This window comes from Palaemon carinicauda, chromosome 14 (genome assembly GCF_036898095.1).
Source record: "Palaemon carinicauda isolate YSFRI2023 chromosome 14, ASM3689809v2, whole genome shotgun sequence".
NCBI lineage: Eukaryota > Metazoa > Arthropoda > Malacostraca > Decapoda > Palaemonidae > Palaemon > Palaemon carinicauda.
In genome coordinates, this window is record NC_090738.1 from 6,636,252 (window position 1) to 6,653,777 (window position 17,526).

Here is a 17,526-nt window from a genome sequence, read left to right on the forward strand (position 1 = left end):
CTGAAAAGTTCGTCTGGCCAGGGATAAAAAAGGACGCCCGGGAATGGGCGAAGTCATGCATCAACTGCCAGTCAAGCAAGGTCAGCCGTCACACCGAATCAGGGGTAGGCGATTTTCCCCAGCCAAAAAGACGTTTCGGCCATATACACATCGACGTCGTGGGACCATTGCCCCCTTCTGGATCCGCTCGCTACCTACTTACAATCATCGATCGCTCCACGAGGTGGTTGGAGGCATCGCCGATGACCGAAGCTACGACTCAAGCATGTGCCGAAGCCCTCCTGTCAAGCTGGGTGAGCAGGTTTGGCGTTCCTGACGACATCACGAATGACAGAGGCCCGGCTTTCCTCTCAAAAATATGGCTCGCTTTGGCGAACCTGATGGGGACGACGCTCCACAGCACCACGGCATACAACCCCGCGGCAAACGGCATGGTCGAAAGAACTCATCACGCCCTCAAGGCGTCCCTGATGGCGAGCTGCACCGACGGGGACTGGAAATCACGACTTCCTTGGGTACTCCTCGGCCTTCGCACCGCCCCTCGCGCAGACGGCGAACCTTCGCCCGCCGAAAAGGTTTACGGGGAAGCGCTCGCAGTTCCTGGCGAATTCTTTCCCTCATCAACCGACGACACGCAGCTGGATCACCTAAGGGACATCGCCAGGAAGTTCAGGCTGTGTCTCAAAACTTACCAGGACAGAACCAAGCACTTAGACCCAAAAAGCCTGGATGACTGCAGGTACGTTTTCGTCCGTGTCGACGCTCATCGACAACCACTGACTAGACCTTATCGAGGTCCCTACCGGGTAATTAAAAAGACAACGAAAGCCTTCCTTCTCGACGTCCATGGCCAAGAGGACTGGGTCTCAATAGACCGCGTGAAACCAGCGTTTCTCGAAGGAAGCGACACCGCCTCCGCTGGACCTGGCAGACCCAGAGTTCCGCCTCAAAACAAGCCGCCCAACGAAAGAAAAATCATCAAACGACGACAAGAGGAAGAGATCCTTACACCGACCGCCAGCGCGCCCCTCCGTTCAAAAACAAGAGGAACCCTCCGACGCCCGAAAAGATACGAAGATTGATCATCAGCCCTCTACGCCGCCCGATGTCTTGGGGAGGGAGTACTTGTAAGAACACCGATCCCTTCGTCGTCCAGAAAATCGACAAACTACTTATTTAAATTCTCTCTTCGCCACACTGTGGTTTCCTATGTATATATATTCCGCTCTACCAGAGCTACATTTTGATATATGTATCGTTTCATAACATGTTTCTGTTAACCCATAATTCATATATTTGTCAGTGTAAGAAAACACACATATTTTGGCGGGCACTTCAATCTGATTTGCCAACGTCATCCTACCTTTCCGTCCGCACCTTGTAATATACTTCCGTGCACATTCGAATAAAGTATCAGTTGATCTTGGTGACGCTTGTCTCACTGTGCTTACAGCGTAGGCTACAGTCATCTGAACGAAATCACTGAACATTTACAGTAAGTACAGTTAAGCTGTACTGTAGTAATATTACTGTACATATATTACAGTAATATACATTACAGTACCAGTGAGTATTAGGTTACAGTACAGTATTACTAGATAGGAACAACTTTTGCTATATAGAACAGTAAGGGGATGAGGACGAATCCGTAAAATTTAACTTAGCACGATACTGTACTATAACCTTACTTTGGCCAGTGCGTAGTGTAAATCTGTGCAAATGTTCTGTACACTGAATATATGATTATAAACTGTTGTAGAAACCAAATTAAAACTATTAGGCAGTATTTACTGTGTTAATCATCAGCTCGGGCACCCACTTGTGGCAAAGAGCAGTGACTTTTTAGTTTAGGAGCTAGCCCATCCTAGTGTAACATTTATTCACGAATTTCCGCTTATCACCACTGTATCTGTAAACTAACTATCACGATAGCCGAAGTCTGACTGTAGAACATAATGCAATAATAAGTGGAAATTAATACAATACGTACAGTACTGTACTGTACAATATTGTACATATACAAAATATAGAGTACCATACATACTGTACTTTATCAATTTTGCCCTTACTGTACAGATGTATGTTTGTTCCGATGCGATATACAAACCTCGAAATCATTTTATTTAGGAATTCGTTTCAGCTCAGCTGAAACAGCCGAAGAGACAGTAAAACCAGGCAGTTGTGCTGATTGGTTTGTTGGTGGTATGGGGCGGAGCTTAGCTCCGTCCCACCCCCCCACCGCCAGCCTGCTTTCCCCATTCACTCGCTTCGGCTCAACGTGGATGGTTGTCTACTCTGCTCTCTACGCTGCAGCCTTTTGCTTTCTCTTGTACTTGTGTACTTGTAGTTCTGTGATAGTAATGGACAAAAAAATTACTCGTAAGATGCGATGTTGTGTAGGCCGTGGCGGGCGTTGCGATAGGTGGCTTTCGTCACCTTCTGTAGACCCGCACACGCTCTGCCCAACATGCAGGGGAAAACCCTGCTCTCAAGGTTCTCCTTGCCGTGAGTGTGAATCCTGGCCGCCCTTGCAGTGGCAAGCTTTTGAGAATCGACACAAATATCGCCGAAACCCTAAAGCTTCTTCTGCTTCGGAGAGCCCGCCTCTTTCGAAGAAGAAGAAGAGTGGGGAATCGGTGCGAAGTGTGTCGCTTCAAGAAACTACCACAGTCAAGTCTGCTCACGCCCTCTCCGAGTCGGAGGAGTGTGCGAGTATGATTTTGGAAGCTCGGATTCACAGCCTGTCGGGGATTTTTCGAATTTTGCCAGGGAAGCGGGTGACCTTAGCGCTCCCGCTACTTCGGCGATCTTGAGGGACACCCGACAGATTGTTGGACCGTCTGATACTGATGACGACACGTTAATTGGTAAGATGGGGGAACTTTGGGCGTCTCAGATTATCAGATAAGCCTGACTTGGATTTGTTAACATGCAGTTTAACTCTGGCGGACAAGATTGAACATCATTTGAATGACCCGATTGATGATGAAAACTTGAATGTATATGATTGTGCAACTTTATCAACTCCCATGTTCCCTAATACCCCTGTTGTTGCTGACCATGTTCCTGTTAAAACAATTGTTCCTGGCAAAATGCAAACTTTTTACAAAGGTAAAATAACTGCTGGACTCCCTGTTAAATCAAGGGAGAGTAAGGTATTAAATACAGAGATTGCTTTAACCACTGCTGGCAAAACCTTTACAGCTTCGCCCCCAGGTCAGTTGAAATTAAAATCTGCCAAAACTCCTACGGAGACAATATGTTTTTCAGGTTCACCAAGTTCACTGACCACGGCTCTTCCTAAGGACATGGCTCGTCCAGTGTCGTGTGCTGTAGCCTTGACCACCATTCCAGTACCTCAGAGGGGGCACAAGAAGAGGAAGCATGGGCGGTATTCCTCTTCTAGTTCCTCCTCCTCTCCTCCTCTTCGTCTTTATCTTCTGACTCTGACTCTTCTCCCCCAAGGAGAAAGAGGAAGGGGAAGAAGAGGAAAGCGAAGAAGGCCAGGGAGGCTAGTCATAGTCGAAGGGACATGGCGCCCCGAGACGACTCTCCTCCTCTGGAGGATGAGGGGGACGTGCGAGATTCCCGTGTTCCCCGCGCTAGTGGGATTGTTCACGGCGAATCTCTCACAAGGCCTCCATGCACGACAACCGCGCTTGAGGGCGTAGGTATTGTTTCCCAGAGCATGGTGACGGGGTCCGCGGGCCCCAAGCTACTGCTCAGACTCGAATTGAACTGCTCTTGAGCGGGGAAATGAGAGTCCTGGCTTCGGCACGAGAAACCTCAGCTGTGGTCTCTCATGAAGAATCCGTGGTACGCACGACTACCTCCACGGGGGTAGCCATGTGGACCAACTCCGCGACTCTTGTGTCGCATGAGCAGGGAGGAGGCCCAGACAGCTGCGCACTCGACCCCGGCATGGAGCCACCTCGCAGCCCAGCCCACGGCATGGGGGCAGGTCGGGCACGACCAGGCTAGCTCTCGCGCATACCAGCCCCGCGAGATGCAGCCAATCCCCATACTTTCTGGCCATGTAACAGGTGAGGCCGCGCGCACCACTCACGCGACTAACCTGTCTACACCTGATGTGAGCGCTGCAGTTCCCAGCGACCCCACTCGCTCTCGAGCTCCTTCGGAAGCTTCGTGGGGCTCGCAGCAACCAGTCACGCACTCGGTCGCAGTGGGAACCTCGATGCATTCCGTCGGGGATGAACCCTGCCAGGGTCCTTCCTTGACTCCTGAATACATGCCCAGTTTGTTCTTAGGGCCAGAGCGAAGGTATTCATGGGGGATGTCATCACCCGTGCAGCATGTCGCTTCCCCTACACCTAAAGATGTAGCGGGACCAAGGGATCAGCCACTTCTACGGTCTTCACTGGCCGTGGAGACGGAAGATCCCGAGATGGAGTCGCCATTCCTAGAGGTCATTAACCTCATGCTTGAGATTAATGGCCTCAGGGCTCCTCCTGCGGTAGTGTCTAAGGATAAGTGTACAGCCTTGGAGATCCTATGGGGAGCTCCCGAAGGCAGTTCACGGCCTATCACACTACCCTGGTCGAGTCAGGCTGCTCGAGCACTGGACCGAGTGAGTGACCAGATCGCAGGACCTGGTGACTCACGTAGGAGCCAAGGTTCGAACAAGCTTCTCCCTCAACCACTCCAGCGACAGAAGGGGTAGTATGTCACAGAGTCTCCTGTGCCTTGTCCTCTCCCTCTCGACCCCGCGGTCTGAGCGCTTGCTGGGGGTTCCTCAGTTGAGAGCTTGAAATCCCAGAGTGTTTCCTTCTCGGCCTCTGAGATTTCAACTATGGAGTCCATCTCTGTAGCTGCTCTCAATGCTGCTTTGTGGCTCAACCACTGGTTTGGTATGGCCACAGTGTTCGCGCGGGACACCAAGCTCACTACCCCCGAACACATGGAGCAGTACAGGAACCTGGCTTTGTCTGGTGGGAAAGCTGTTGCTTTTCTCTTGGACTAGCTTGCTACCCAGTATGCCAATTTGATCCTCAAAAAATGCAAGGTAGTAGCCGCTCGTTTGGCGAGACAGATTGATTCAGGAGAGGCCCTGGCACTCAGGAACACTCCTATTAGAGCTGCAACGTTTCTCTTTCCACCAGAGGAAGTTCGGGCTGCACGGGATAAATGGCGCCTTGACTCGAAGGACTCAATTATCCACCAGGCGCAGGCTGCGAGTTTCAAGGGGTCTGGTCCCGCGAAACCGTCTGCAGCCAGACCGAGTCAGGCCAAGCCCACTGGTAGTAGCAAGGGTACCGCTGGTCTTGCTCCTGCTGCTCCTGTGCACCCGAGACCTGCTCCTGTTCAGAAGGGTTCTGCCCCCAAGCAGACCTTTCAGCCTCCCTTGGGAGCTCCTCCACGTCGGGAAAAGAACAGGGGCAAGTGAGGGAAAGGGAAACGCTGAGTTTGGCTTTCCCCTTCCCATGCTGCCGAAGGTAGGGGGATGCCTATCGCGCCATTGAGTGATGTGGTAGCACCTCGGTGCCAAGGAATGGGTAGTGTTGACCCTTCGCGAAGGGTACAAGCTCCCATTCGTGCTTCATCTCCCCCCCCTATCCTCCACTCCAATAGCGTTCCACACGTACGCTCCAACATCGCCGAAGGCTCTGGCCTTGGAGGCGGAGGTCCAGGAAATGTTTGAGAAGGATGCGCTAGAAGTCATACACGATCAGTCACCAGGGTTCTACTGTCGTCTCTTCCTTGTCGAGAAGGCAAGAGGAGGTTGGAGACGGATCATCGACCTTTCGCCATTGAACAAGTTTGTTCAACAAACGGCGTTCAAGATGCTGACAGTTCGCTCTGTGCTGTCAGCCATCAGGCAGTACGACTTCATGCTTTCGATAGACTTGAAGGACGCGTACTTTCAAGTACCAGTTCATCAGTCATCTTGAAAGTACCTCCGTTTCACCTTCCAGGACACGGTGTACCAGTTCATAGTCCTGTGCTTCGGACTGTGCACAGCTCCCCAAGTGTTCATGCGAGTGTTCACGACAGTAGCAGCTTGGGCCCACTCGAGGGGCATCCGTCTACTGATGTACCTCGACGACTGGCTGATTCTCGCTTCCTCGCAGGAGCAGTTGATTCATGATCGAGTCTCGCTTCTGGAAGTTTGTCGCGATCTGGGGATCGTGGTGAACTACGAGAAGTCGAGCCTCATTCCCAAGCAGAAGGTGAAGTATCTGGGAATGCTGATCGACTCGGCAGCAGCTCGTGTTCTTCCCTCGGAAGAACGGATCAGCAGACTCAGAGAGGTTGCGCAGCCGTTCCTGTCGCAGGAACAACTTCCAGCCCTCCAGTGGCAAGCTCTTTTAGGTCACCTCTCCTCGCTGGAGAAGCTCCTTCCTTTCGGGCGGATCCATCCGCTCTCTTCAGTGGTGTCTGAAGGAGCAGTAGTCGGCAGCCACCGATCCTCCCTCTCGTCCGGTCCTCATGGAACGCGAGGTAAGGGAGGATCTCCTTTGGTGGCTAAACGAGGAGAACCTCATGAGAGGGTTTCTCATAAACCCTCCTCCACCTCAGTTCCGTCTGTTCACAGACGCGTCCTTGGAAGGTTGGGGTGCACACCTGGACGACGTCGTCGTGTCAGGTGTGTGGTCTGAAGAGGAGAAACACCTGCACATCAATGTGCTGGAAATGATGGCAGTCTCGAGAGCACTCTTTCATTTCCAGGCCCGTTTGAGAGAGCACTCGGTAGTGCTGATGAGCGACAACACATCCGTCGTCGCGTACGTCAACAAGCAAGGGGGTACGCTCTCACGTCCCTTGCAACAGTTGACGAGGCAGGTGTTTCTGTGGGAAGAGAGTCAACACTTAACCTTGTCAGCCAGGTACATTCCAGGCAAGAGAAATGTTCTGGCAGACGCCCTAAGTCGCAGGAACCAGGTAATAGGGGCAGAATGGTCTTTTCACCCTTGGGTCACGAGTCAAGTACTCGACCTCTGGGGAGAACCATGCATCGACCTATTTGCAACACGGCACAACGCCAAGCTTCCCGTGTTTTGCTCTCCAGTACCAGATCCCGAGGCTGCGTGCGAGGACGCACTGCAACATCCTTGGGATCTACTGGATTAGTACGCATTTCCCCTCTTTTGCTTGCTTCGCGCAGTCCTGTCCCGGGTCCTAGTAACCCCAGGACTCAGGATGACTCTCATTGCCCAAGTATGGCCACACATGGAGTGGTTTCCCGATCTGTTGTCGCTCCTGGTCGAGGCACCGAGAGAGCTACCCCACTGGCCCAATCTCCTTCGGCAAACCTTGTCGAACAGGTACCACCAGGCGGTGCAGTCGCTCAGACTTCACGCGTGGAGACTATCCAGTATCTCCTCAGGACGCGAGGCTTTTCACGACTCACTGCGAGAGATATCTGGGTACCTTAGAAGATCCTCCTCCTCAGTCTACCAGGGGAAGTGGTTGGTCTTCTGTGATTGGTGTAGTGGAAGGGGTATCTCTCCGGTCGGAGCCTCTCTGTCTCAGATCGCAGACTTTCTAGTCTTTCTTCGCAGAGATAAGCTCCTGTTGGTTTCTGCCATTAAAGGGTACAGGTCTGCCCTTGCAATGGTGTTCCGTCTGAAGGGCATAGATATCTCCAACGCCCTAGAGATTTCTATGCTCATTAAGAGCTTCGAACAGCATGTACCCTGAGGGAACTTCGAGTACCCCAGTGGGATGTCACCTTAGTTCTTGGATCTCTTACTCGTGCTCCGTACAAACCCTTGAGCCGTGCCTCAGGCACTTGACCCTGAAGACTTTTTCTGCTAGCCTTAGCATCAGCGAAGAGAGTTGGGGAGTTACACGGCCTCTCTTGTAATGTCACTCATGCAGAGGGTTGGAAGGAGATCTCCTTGAGTTTTGTGCCAGAGTTTGTGGCCAAGACTCAGAACCCAGCGATCCACGATCCCAGGTTCGAGGCCTTCACTATTCCTTCCTTACCGGATGCGGCGAGCGGCGGTTCAGGTAAGAGGCTTCTCTGTCCCGTCAGGTGTCTCCGGCGCTATCTTAAGCGAACTCGGCATCTCAGACCTGAATGTCGACGACTCTTCGTTAGCACCGGAAGAGCCAAGAGGGAGGTGTCGAGGAACACGATATCCTTCTGGATCCGTGAAACCATCCGCAAGGCGTACGAGACTTCCTCAAGAGTCCAAGCTAAGCTCCGCCCCATACCGCTAAGCAACCAATCAGCACAACTGCCTGGTTTTACTGTCTCTTCGGCGGTTTCAGCTGAGCTGAAGCAAATTCCTATATTAGATGATTACAGGTTTGTATAGCTAGGAAAAATACAATTTAAGACAAATTGTCATTTTTTGTCATGTGCGACCAAAACATTTTCTTACACTCACGCATAATTTTAACAGTACCTAATTTATTGTTCAGCAATACAATTATTCTTTGGCGAGATGTCACTAAATAACCTACCTGGTTTTTTTACACCTCTATTTTAAGCTATTTTATTGTAATACTGTATAGTACAAGCAAGATTCATTGATCTTAATATGTACGTGTACTTAGTAGAATGAACAAACTAATTGGTCAGTAAACAGTTTTTTAACTATTATTTATTTAATGAAATGAAAGAAGATTATATTGCTAATGTTGTGATATACGTACTGTTGTAGTATCATGCGTATGTACATGCTTACTGTTCATTGTGTTTTTAGTCTAAAACTTTACTTATTGATATAGAATTAATAGTAAATAAATAATCATGACATTAAAAGGAATTAATATGTTATGATCTGTTATTTATTCATCGAACTGAAAGAAAAATATAGTATTAATGTGATTTATATGCATGATAGCCTTGAGTGTTCGTTATGCAATACAGTTCTGTTCGTTGTTTTTGTTAATTTAAAAAATGTACTTATTGATATAAAATACAGAAACAGGATCTTACGGCGGTAACTATCATCAAGTTAGGGAGATAACGAATGGGAGAGCAGGAGGATGGTGGCGAGTTTACAGTTTTACAGTGCTCGAATTTTAAAATTATATTTCAGCAGCCTGGCAAATCCTGTTTCGTATCATAAAGGTTTTTTGTAATACTGTATTGAGCCGAAAAAATCTTCGTACCGTATCTCTTCATATCTTTAATTTTTCGTATATAAAAACTTTCGTATCGAGAGGTATTACTGTGTTCCCTAACAAAGAGCTCAAGGTTTGTATCATTAAGGAAAATAAAAATTACTTTCAAATTTGTCATTTTATACTGATGTTTCCTTTTCTGTACAGTACTCTACATCATAGCTTTGTAATAATTCTCCTATTACATACAGTGCCAGATATAATTGTTTTTGGGTTTCCTTGCATCCTGACATCAAAGATCATTGACACTGGTATCATTTGTTATAAATAAACTACAAAAGAAAAATAAATTTTGTATTTAATTTTCTTTTATAGGTTGCATGTATTTTGCTGATAATATTGTGCTGCACTGCACAATGAAACCAGAAGTTGTGAAGGAACTTGGAGATTAGAGGATTGATACTTTATTGAAGACAGTGAATAGATTTTTTTAGAAATGAAATGGTAGTACAGTAGCTATTTTTCTATGAATGATAATTATATCTGGTGCTGTATGTAATTGGGAAATTAGTATTATGCTTAAGGGTAAGTTACCAGTATAAATAAAATTCTGAAATTCCCAATGATGTAGAGTACAGAAAATTAGCTATTAAGGAAATCTCAAGTGAAAAGGTTAAGTGTGGCTGGTATGAGATTGTTGAAGGGGATGTGTGGAGTAACAGTAACTAAAAAAATCAATGAAAAGTGTCAGAAAAGGTTAAGAAAGAGAGGATGAAGTGATGTGGTCGTGACAAGGAGAGATAAGGATGTGTCTGGTAGACAAGGTTGGAGCAATGAACGCTTTATTAAAGTTGCCTGTAGTATATAAAGAAATGAGAAAGGTAATAAGAGACAACTTCATGTGAAAATAGAAGGAATTGAAGAAAAAACACTATTCTAAAAATACATGCCAAAAACAAGCAACATCATAAATAAGAAAGTAAAGAATAAAACCTGAAGGAGTTGTAAATGATGCTTTTATTTGGGATCTAGATATTACTGAAATTTAATCCCAGAAAGTTTAGTGGACTTTAGTTATGATGTTTTACATCTGTTCACAGTAATATTCTTTAACCCATTTCATTTGTTAGAAGAAATCCGAGATGAAGATAGTGCATAAAGACTTTTATTTTCTTACAAGACAAAAATGCTTTGTAAAAATAATTTGAACATGGATGTAAAATGTGAATGCAAAATTACTCTTCAGATTCACATAATATATTATGTTATTATGACCTGTATCTGTAATCCCATTGTATGAAAGTGAACTTTCAGTAGTGACCATCTGTATTATTATACTGTGAAATTATCTTTTAAGTGTAATGTAATCAAACCTCTAAGGCACTTTTGAATTCTCAAGTTCTTGAATGAGAGATAGAATTTGGAACAAGACAAAGTTGACGATGTTAAGCAGCTTGGAAGGAAGAGGTTAAAAGAAACAGAATTGGAGCTGAAGTGACAAAACAAAGGATGAGCATCAAGTATGGTACGTAGTGTAGCACCCGAAGCGCGCTAAGAGAGGCACTCTGTGTTGTACTTCTGCCACAAGTAGACTATCTGGTAAGTACTGTACCATATTTTTTTTATATTGTCAGATGGTTTATACCTTATGTTGTATCCTTAGTGATTAGTTGGGAACTTGTAAATTCTGTTAATTTTAAGGAATTACTTTACTTTAGTTAGGTTTACATAGTGCAGTATTGTATGTTGAATATTACTTTTGTGTACATTATATTAGAAAACACTGTAACAAGAAATAAAGTTCATTTTCCCCTTATCAACCCTATGGGGCTGGTGTTTTTCTTCTGACCTTTATTGTATTTATAGTATCGTTACTTTTTATGCCATTAGTAAATAACCTGAACTTTTTGATGACAGGTGGTTTGAATGAACACAATGTTTACTGTCATTATGATGCAAAATTTTCTTCTTAATGCTTAGTAACTTTGTGAAGTGATAAATGAATTACCGTGTTATGTCTATTGTACGCTGTATTATAAGGACATAGATTATTGCAGAAGTCGATACGCCTATTACATTTCCTTCAAATCTATGAAACATTATTGATTATCCTATCCAAGTCAATGAGAAGAGAAGTAAGCAAAATTGTTACAGCATTTAGCATGTATCAACCAGCCTTTTTAACTTGCAGTAGAACAGATTGAGCATTCAAAGAAAGATTATGTAGATATTTACAGTATAGTGCAATGAAATATTTCATTTAATGTCTTATAAAATATATACTGATGTATGTTTGTTCCAACACCAGAATACAAACCTTATGCTCATTACTAGGGAACATGTTTTCTGTGAAGCTGGAACAAGCCATGAGACTTTTTACCGAGGTGTAACTACCTCACTGCTAGTTAGCGGTGGGGTACGGGGTGGTAGCCAGCTACCCCACTCACAAACATACCTGTGTTCTGTTGTCCCTTTTTACTTTTGGTTTGGTGAGAGTAGACGTTTCCCTCTCTCTCTGCACAATGTTTTTAACTGGCCTTTGACTTTTTTTCTGGTTTTCATGTAAATATCTTTTTTTGGGCTCAGCCATGTCGTCCTGATGGAAGGTTCCTTTAGGCAGCTTTCTAAGGGATATTTGGCTACAGTGATACTCCCAGAGAATTAACCACAGGTTTCCAGAATTCTAACTCCTGGCGCAAGTATCCTTAATATAACTTTTAAGGATATCGCATAATATCAGGGGACGTATTTCTTGATACGACACATGGCAATCTTCACCCCGAATAGATTTTACGCTTTGAGGGGGAAGAGTGGCGAAATTGAAGGGGAGCTGTTATCAAGGTTACCCGATGGATCCCCTCCCAGTTCTACTATGGCGTAACTATTCCTTTAAAAGTAACCATTTAACCACGGTGTTTCTCCCACTTGCTCTCGGTGTTGTTACTGTTTTCAAGGAATATTACCATGCAATTTCCAGCATCTTCATCCTCTGAAAAGTTGAGTATTTAATCTTTCCTGTGTATGATTTTTGGCTCCCTTCTCTCAGTTAAATTAACATAATTTAGGTGTGTTAAGCGGAGCACTGCCATCCTTGGAGGTGACCATTTTAAGACCTCTGTCGTACGCCATAAATGTTTTATTTATTTAGTAGTACAACATTCCCGGTAATTAGTTATGAAGAAGTTCTAGCTAGTTAGGCAGAATTATACTAGTGAAGATAAGCTTTACACATGTAATATTTCCTCTTCCTAATAAACGTTTCTATCGTATACAATAGGGCCTCGGTGGTACTAGCGTAGCTGAGATCCCGACTCGTGTTAGGCTAGCCTAACTCATTTTAGTATACTTTAGTATCGTTATCCTCCGTTTAACCTCTTGTATCGTTTTTATTAATTCAGTCAGAGATATGGATATCTCCTAGAATTACTAGTATAATATGATACGCTTCTCTTTTAGAGAAATGAGGATAAACCCTTCCTTCCCCCTGAGTGCCGCCAGCCCTATCTTCTCTCATCACCATCGAGTAGTGTACTCCGGCTTGACTGAGAGAGTTTTCTGTCGATCTTCTTTGCCGGCGAGTATCCCAGCTTTGAAATACGACAGTAACTCAGGGTATTCTGTCTTGTTGCTGACAACGCTACCAATAGGGGAATAGTCATTTCCCTGTCGGTTACATCGTTGTCGGCATAGGAAGTTCGGCTTCCATAGTCAACAACCGAAACTGGGTAGTATGATTGCTACCACCTTTCTCCCTTGTGGACTAGAAGACATGTCTTATATCCGGCAATGTCTCAGGCTAGGGAATCGTTATTCCTCTGCCGCCCAAGACTGCGTTGGTATAGGAAACTATGTTTCCTTGATTTACAGCCGAAAGTAGGAGGCATAACTGCCGCCACCTTTCTCTGTAAAATATAAGACCCTTTCCCTTCCCCTTCTGTCCTTTAGTGACGGCCTAGCCGTCACGATTCCTGTGGCCGGTATTCTACAATCACCCTGCTTGCCGGGCTGACTGGGTTACCGGCCGGGCTCCTACAAAAGGCGGTTAGGTTGAAGCTTCGACCATCTCCCTAACGGAAGCTAAGCTCCGGGAAAGGTTGAGCCGGCCCTGACAACTGCCGGTGGGAAACCCATTATACTTTTGAGTATTCTTCAGTCCTCTCTTGGACTGCCATCCACAAACCCTGTAACCGGCAGTACAGCCGGCAACAGAAATTGTGGCTGGATGGAAGCTAGAATAAATGTATTTCTCCCCTTCCATTTGATTCCTCATTCTGGAAAGAAGGCAGCAGAGACAGTAGTTCCTACAACCCTAATTATTGTGCTAAACTATAATTATACGGTAGTCCTTCTTTCTTTTCTTTCTCCATCTCTGTCAGCTAGTGCCGCCAGGTACTATCCTAACCCGGTAGCATACCGGCAAAACTACAGTATAAGACAATACAGTAGCCATTATTCCTGCAGTATAACAATACAGCAATTAGAAAACTACAGTATATAATGATACAGGAGTATGAAATTTCCAACATACTCTGTGTTTCCTTTCACAGTCCATTGCTGAGACCGTTTTAAAAAATGTTGAGGCGAAGTATTCCTTCAACATTCTGATGAATCCTAGATCATCGGAACACCAATGATTACCTGTCAGTATTAATATTTTACAAGTAGTGGAGTTAGTGTTAGTATCCACTGACTCCGGCTCTATGTACGAGAGTTATTCCACTCTGTATTTTCCCTGATAAGGAAACTAAAAATATTAATATTGTAGGAGGTCACAGCAATTGCCTGGAAGGTAAACACAGATATGTGTCTTTTCTACTTCTTTCTAGCTTACTATCCTAAGCTATGATAAATAATGGTAAAGTATACTATTTATGCATGTGTAAATTTATCAGTGAGGTAAATTACCCTATACTCATTTCACTCTTTCTTTCCTTACAGGAGGAAGCTGAGGTGAAGTGCGCAGTCCTGTTCTGCAACCACAAAAGTAGGGACTTTTGTGGCCACAAGATGTGCAGGTCTCATGCCTCCTGCTGCATCGTATCCGGATCCCTGAGGTACTGGGACCCGTATTTTAAGGATATATATCAATGATATAAACAACCTAGTACTCATTCACCCTTTTCTCTCCCTTACAGGAGGAGCCAATGGTGAAGTGTACAATTATATTCTGCAACCACAAGAGTAAGGACTTTTTTGGGCATACGATGTACAGGTTTTGTGCCCCTGCTGCATCGTATCTGGATCCCTGAGGTTCTGGGACCCGAAGGGTCGCTCCAATTGCCTGACCTTGTTGACCGACGGCTTTGTAAAATATATCCCTGACACTACGGAGTCAAGGGATACAACAAGGGAAACCCAACAAAGGTGTGTATGAGGCTTCCAGAAGAACTCTCCGGGACCTTACCTACCTAACAAATCTTTGTAGTGCCTACTGTTCCCTAAGGCTCAATCGAATATGTCTGTGCCTCAGGCACAGATCCAGCATCCCTATATCCAACGGACAGTGGACATGGATATCAACAGGCACTGCAAAGCTTGGACATCCACCAAGATTGGATGTCAGAGGTATCCACTGACACTGGACAGGACCTACTGCTAGAAGGCCCTAAATAAGGAGTGGTTCAACCACCCACAGAGGAAGAAGGATCCATTTTTGACAGTGACTGAGGTCCCTCAGCTCAATGTGCCGCCATATCAACTTATGCCGTCAACCTCTTCAGCCCCAACTCCTCAACTGGCTAGACAGGTCGGCAGGAGCGAAATGCTCCTAGAGTTAATCCAGCAGACGCTGACACGGTTCCGGAAGGAACGAGAGGAGAACGAGCAAGATCTCAAAGAGATGGAGAGAGAGGTACAGGGAAGGAAATGCCCTGGCGCTTCCAGGGGCTCCGCTAAGCCCCTTAAAATATCTGACCCCCCCCTCACTGCTCCGAACTAACCCCTGGAGGTAGACGGAACACATGCCCATGTTGAATGGGAAGCTTTATATCTCCTAGAACTTGGGGTCCAATCCCCTTGAAGAGCTTCAATTCTGGCCCAGCTTTCAGCGTACCCAGATTGCTATGTGAGACTGCGAGATGAACCTACATCCCGTGAGGAGACTACACCGAAGAAAATCATTGTCCTCAAACATGACAAGGCACAAGCCATCCTTACCAAGACCCAGAAAGGGGCCGGATATACTAACTCCAAAGTCTCAGCATTGAGCAAGAAGCATCCAACCTTCATTGCTCCTTCCTCCTGAACCTTCCCCCTTTCGGGGAAAGCCCTAGACTGTGTCATGAGAGCAGTCGAAGGGGGAAAACCCTGCCCAATCCTAGAGAAATGCAAACCATTATCTCTAGCTACGCCCACCTGTGAGGAGAAGTTGAAAGAGGTACATCTAACCTTCTCTGTCTCGAGGTTGGATCCGGAGATAGCAGGCCAGCAGTTTAATGAGAACCTTCCAAAGCTGCCAAACTATCCTTTGAGAAGGGAACAGGAGACGAAAGATAGTCTTGCCGCCTCCCTGTATCATCAGAACGGCTTAGATATGTGTGCAGGACTTTAATAACGCCCCACCCTTGTGATGGATTTGTAGGCTCTTCTCAGGTAAAAAAAGGACCGGAAGAGACCATGTGTTTGCCGCAACAACGGTGAAACACGAACCAGAAAACTGATTTCATTATGTATCTGGGGCGTAGACCCTTTCCCATAGGAAGTGGTCCAGGGGCGTAGACCCTTTCCCATAGGAAGTGGTCCAAGAAGTCATTACCAAAGCCACCACGGAGAGTAGGAACCTGCTCCAAATGTGGGGCATGTCCTCAAGGAGGAAATCATCATTAGAACTGCATAATTTCCGACTGTGACCATGACCACAGTGCCTCAAATGGTAGTCCAGCCGTAAACCACCTTCCAGATGGTCTCTCATCAGCTGGTAGCCAGTCACCTGTATTTAATCCAGGCTTTGAAAGGCACTCCACCACCTTTCGGCCCTACAAAGGTAAGGGCCCTAAACGAGGATCCTCCGGAAATCCCCCAAGGATGGAGGAGGACGTGGTCACGGAAACACGTCCTCAGGAACCTCTAAACAATGAGCGGTTCCAGGTAGGAGGTAGACTTTTCCACTTTCGGGATCATTGGACCTTCGATCCCTGGGTCCACAGCCAAATTACGAATGGTCTTGGTTGGAAATGGAACAAAAATCCACTTTTCCAAAATTCTTCCAACACTTCCCCCATATTGGAAGAATATACCTCAGAACTCTTGAACAAGAATGTAATGAGGAAAGCGAAGTTCATCAAAATTCCAGGGAAGGCTGTTTGGTGTTTCCAAGAAGGACTCGGACAAACCCAGAGTCATTCTAGACTTGTCTCCATTCAACAAGTTCATCGAGTACAAGTTTCGGATGCTTACAATGCAACACATAAGGACCCTTCTACCAAAAATGGGGCGTATACAGTCTCAATAGACCTGGCAGAGGCTTACTGGCACCTACCAGTCAGTCACCCCCTCTCCTCTTACCTAGGATTCAGGCTACAGAAGACAAAATTTGTCTTCACAGCCATGCCCTTTGGACTAAACATAGCCCCAAAGGTATTCACAAAGCTAACGGACACGATCGTCCAGCACCTATGCTCCAAAAGAGTACAGGTAGTAGCATAACTGGTCGATTGGGGGGTGCGGGCAGCATCCAAAGCTACTTGTCTGCAAGCGGCCGGAAAGGTGATCCAGTTCCTGGAACACCTGGGCTTCAAGATCAATCGCTAGAAGTCTCGCCTTTTTCCAGCTCACAAGTTTCACTGGTTAGGAATCCATGGGAACTTGCAGTCACACCACCTCTCCATTCTATTAAAGAAGAGGAGAGAAATAGCGGCATCTGTCAATACACTAATTCAGCACAAGAGGATTTCAAAATGCCAACAGGAAAGAGTACTGGGCTCCCTCCAGTTCGCAGTAGTCACAGACCCAGTGCTAGAAGCACAGTTAAAGGATGCGCCAGGAGTTTGGAGAAGACACGCATCAAACGCTCGAAGAGATCAACAAGATCGACACCGACCCGATTGCGCACGCCATTACTGTAAATATATGACGCTACCGTTATTTGTCACATCCGCTAAGTTTGAAACTAACTTAGGGCTTCCTGCCCCTTGCAGGGAATCTGTCAACACTGGCTATAGAAGCGACAAGGTTTTGTGTTCGTGAGAACAAAGTGGAATTAATTTACCACAAGCATGTTCACACATAGAAGCAACTTCAAGTATTTTATATTAGGAAAATAATTAAAAGACTCTGACTAGTTTTATTCGACTACTTGTGGGGCGAATAAGACGCAAATACATTTTTAGTATTTATCTGTATCAACAAAAATAAATACAACAATGAATGTATTAAAATGGAATCCTTTATTACATAAACAGCATTCTTAAAGTACATATATATTTATCACCTGTAAGGGAAGAAATATTCACAGTTGGCCCCCGCCATACGACATTAATCTGCTCCGAAGTT

At 45.8% G+C, this 17,526-nt stretch overlaps 1 long non-coding RNA gene across 1 annotated transcript in view; it reads left to right on the forward strand.

Annotated features, from left to right (window-relative positions):
- LOC137653089 (uncharacterized) overlaps positions 1-17,526 on the forward strand; it is a 587,775-nt gene that overhangs the window by 295,709 nt on the left and 274,540 nt on the right. The gene's annotated exons all lie outside the window — the stretch shown is intronic.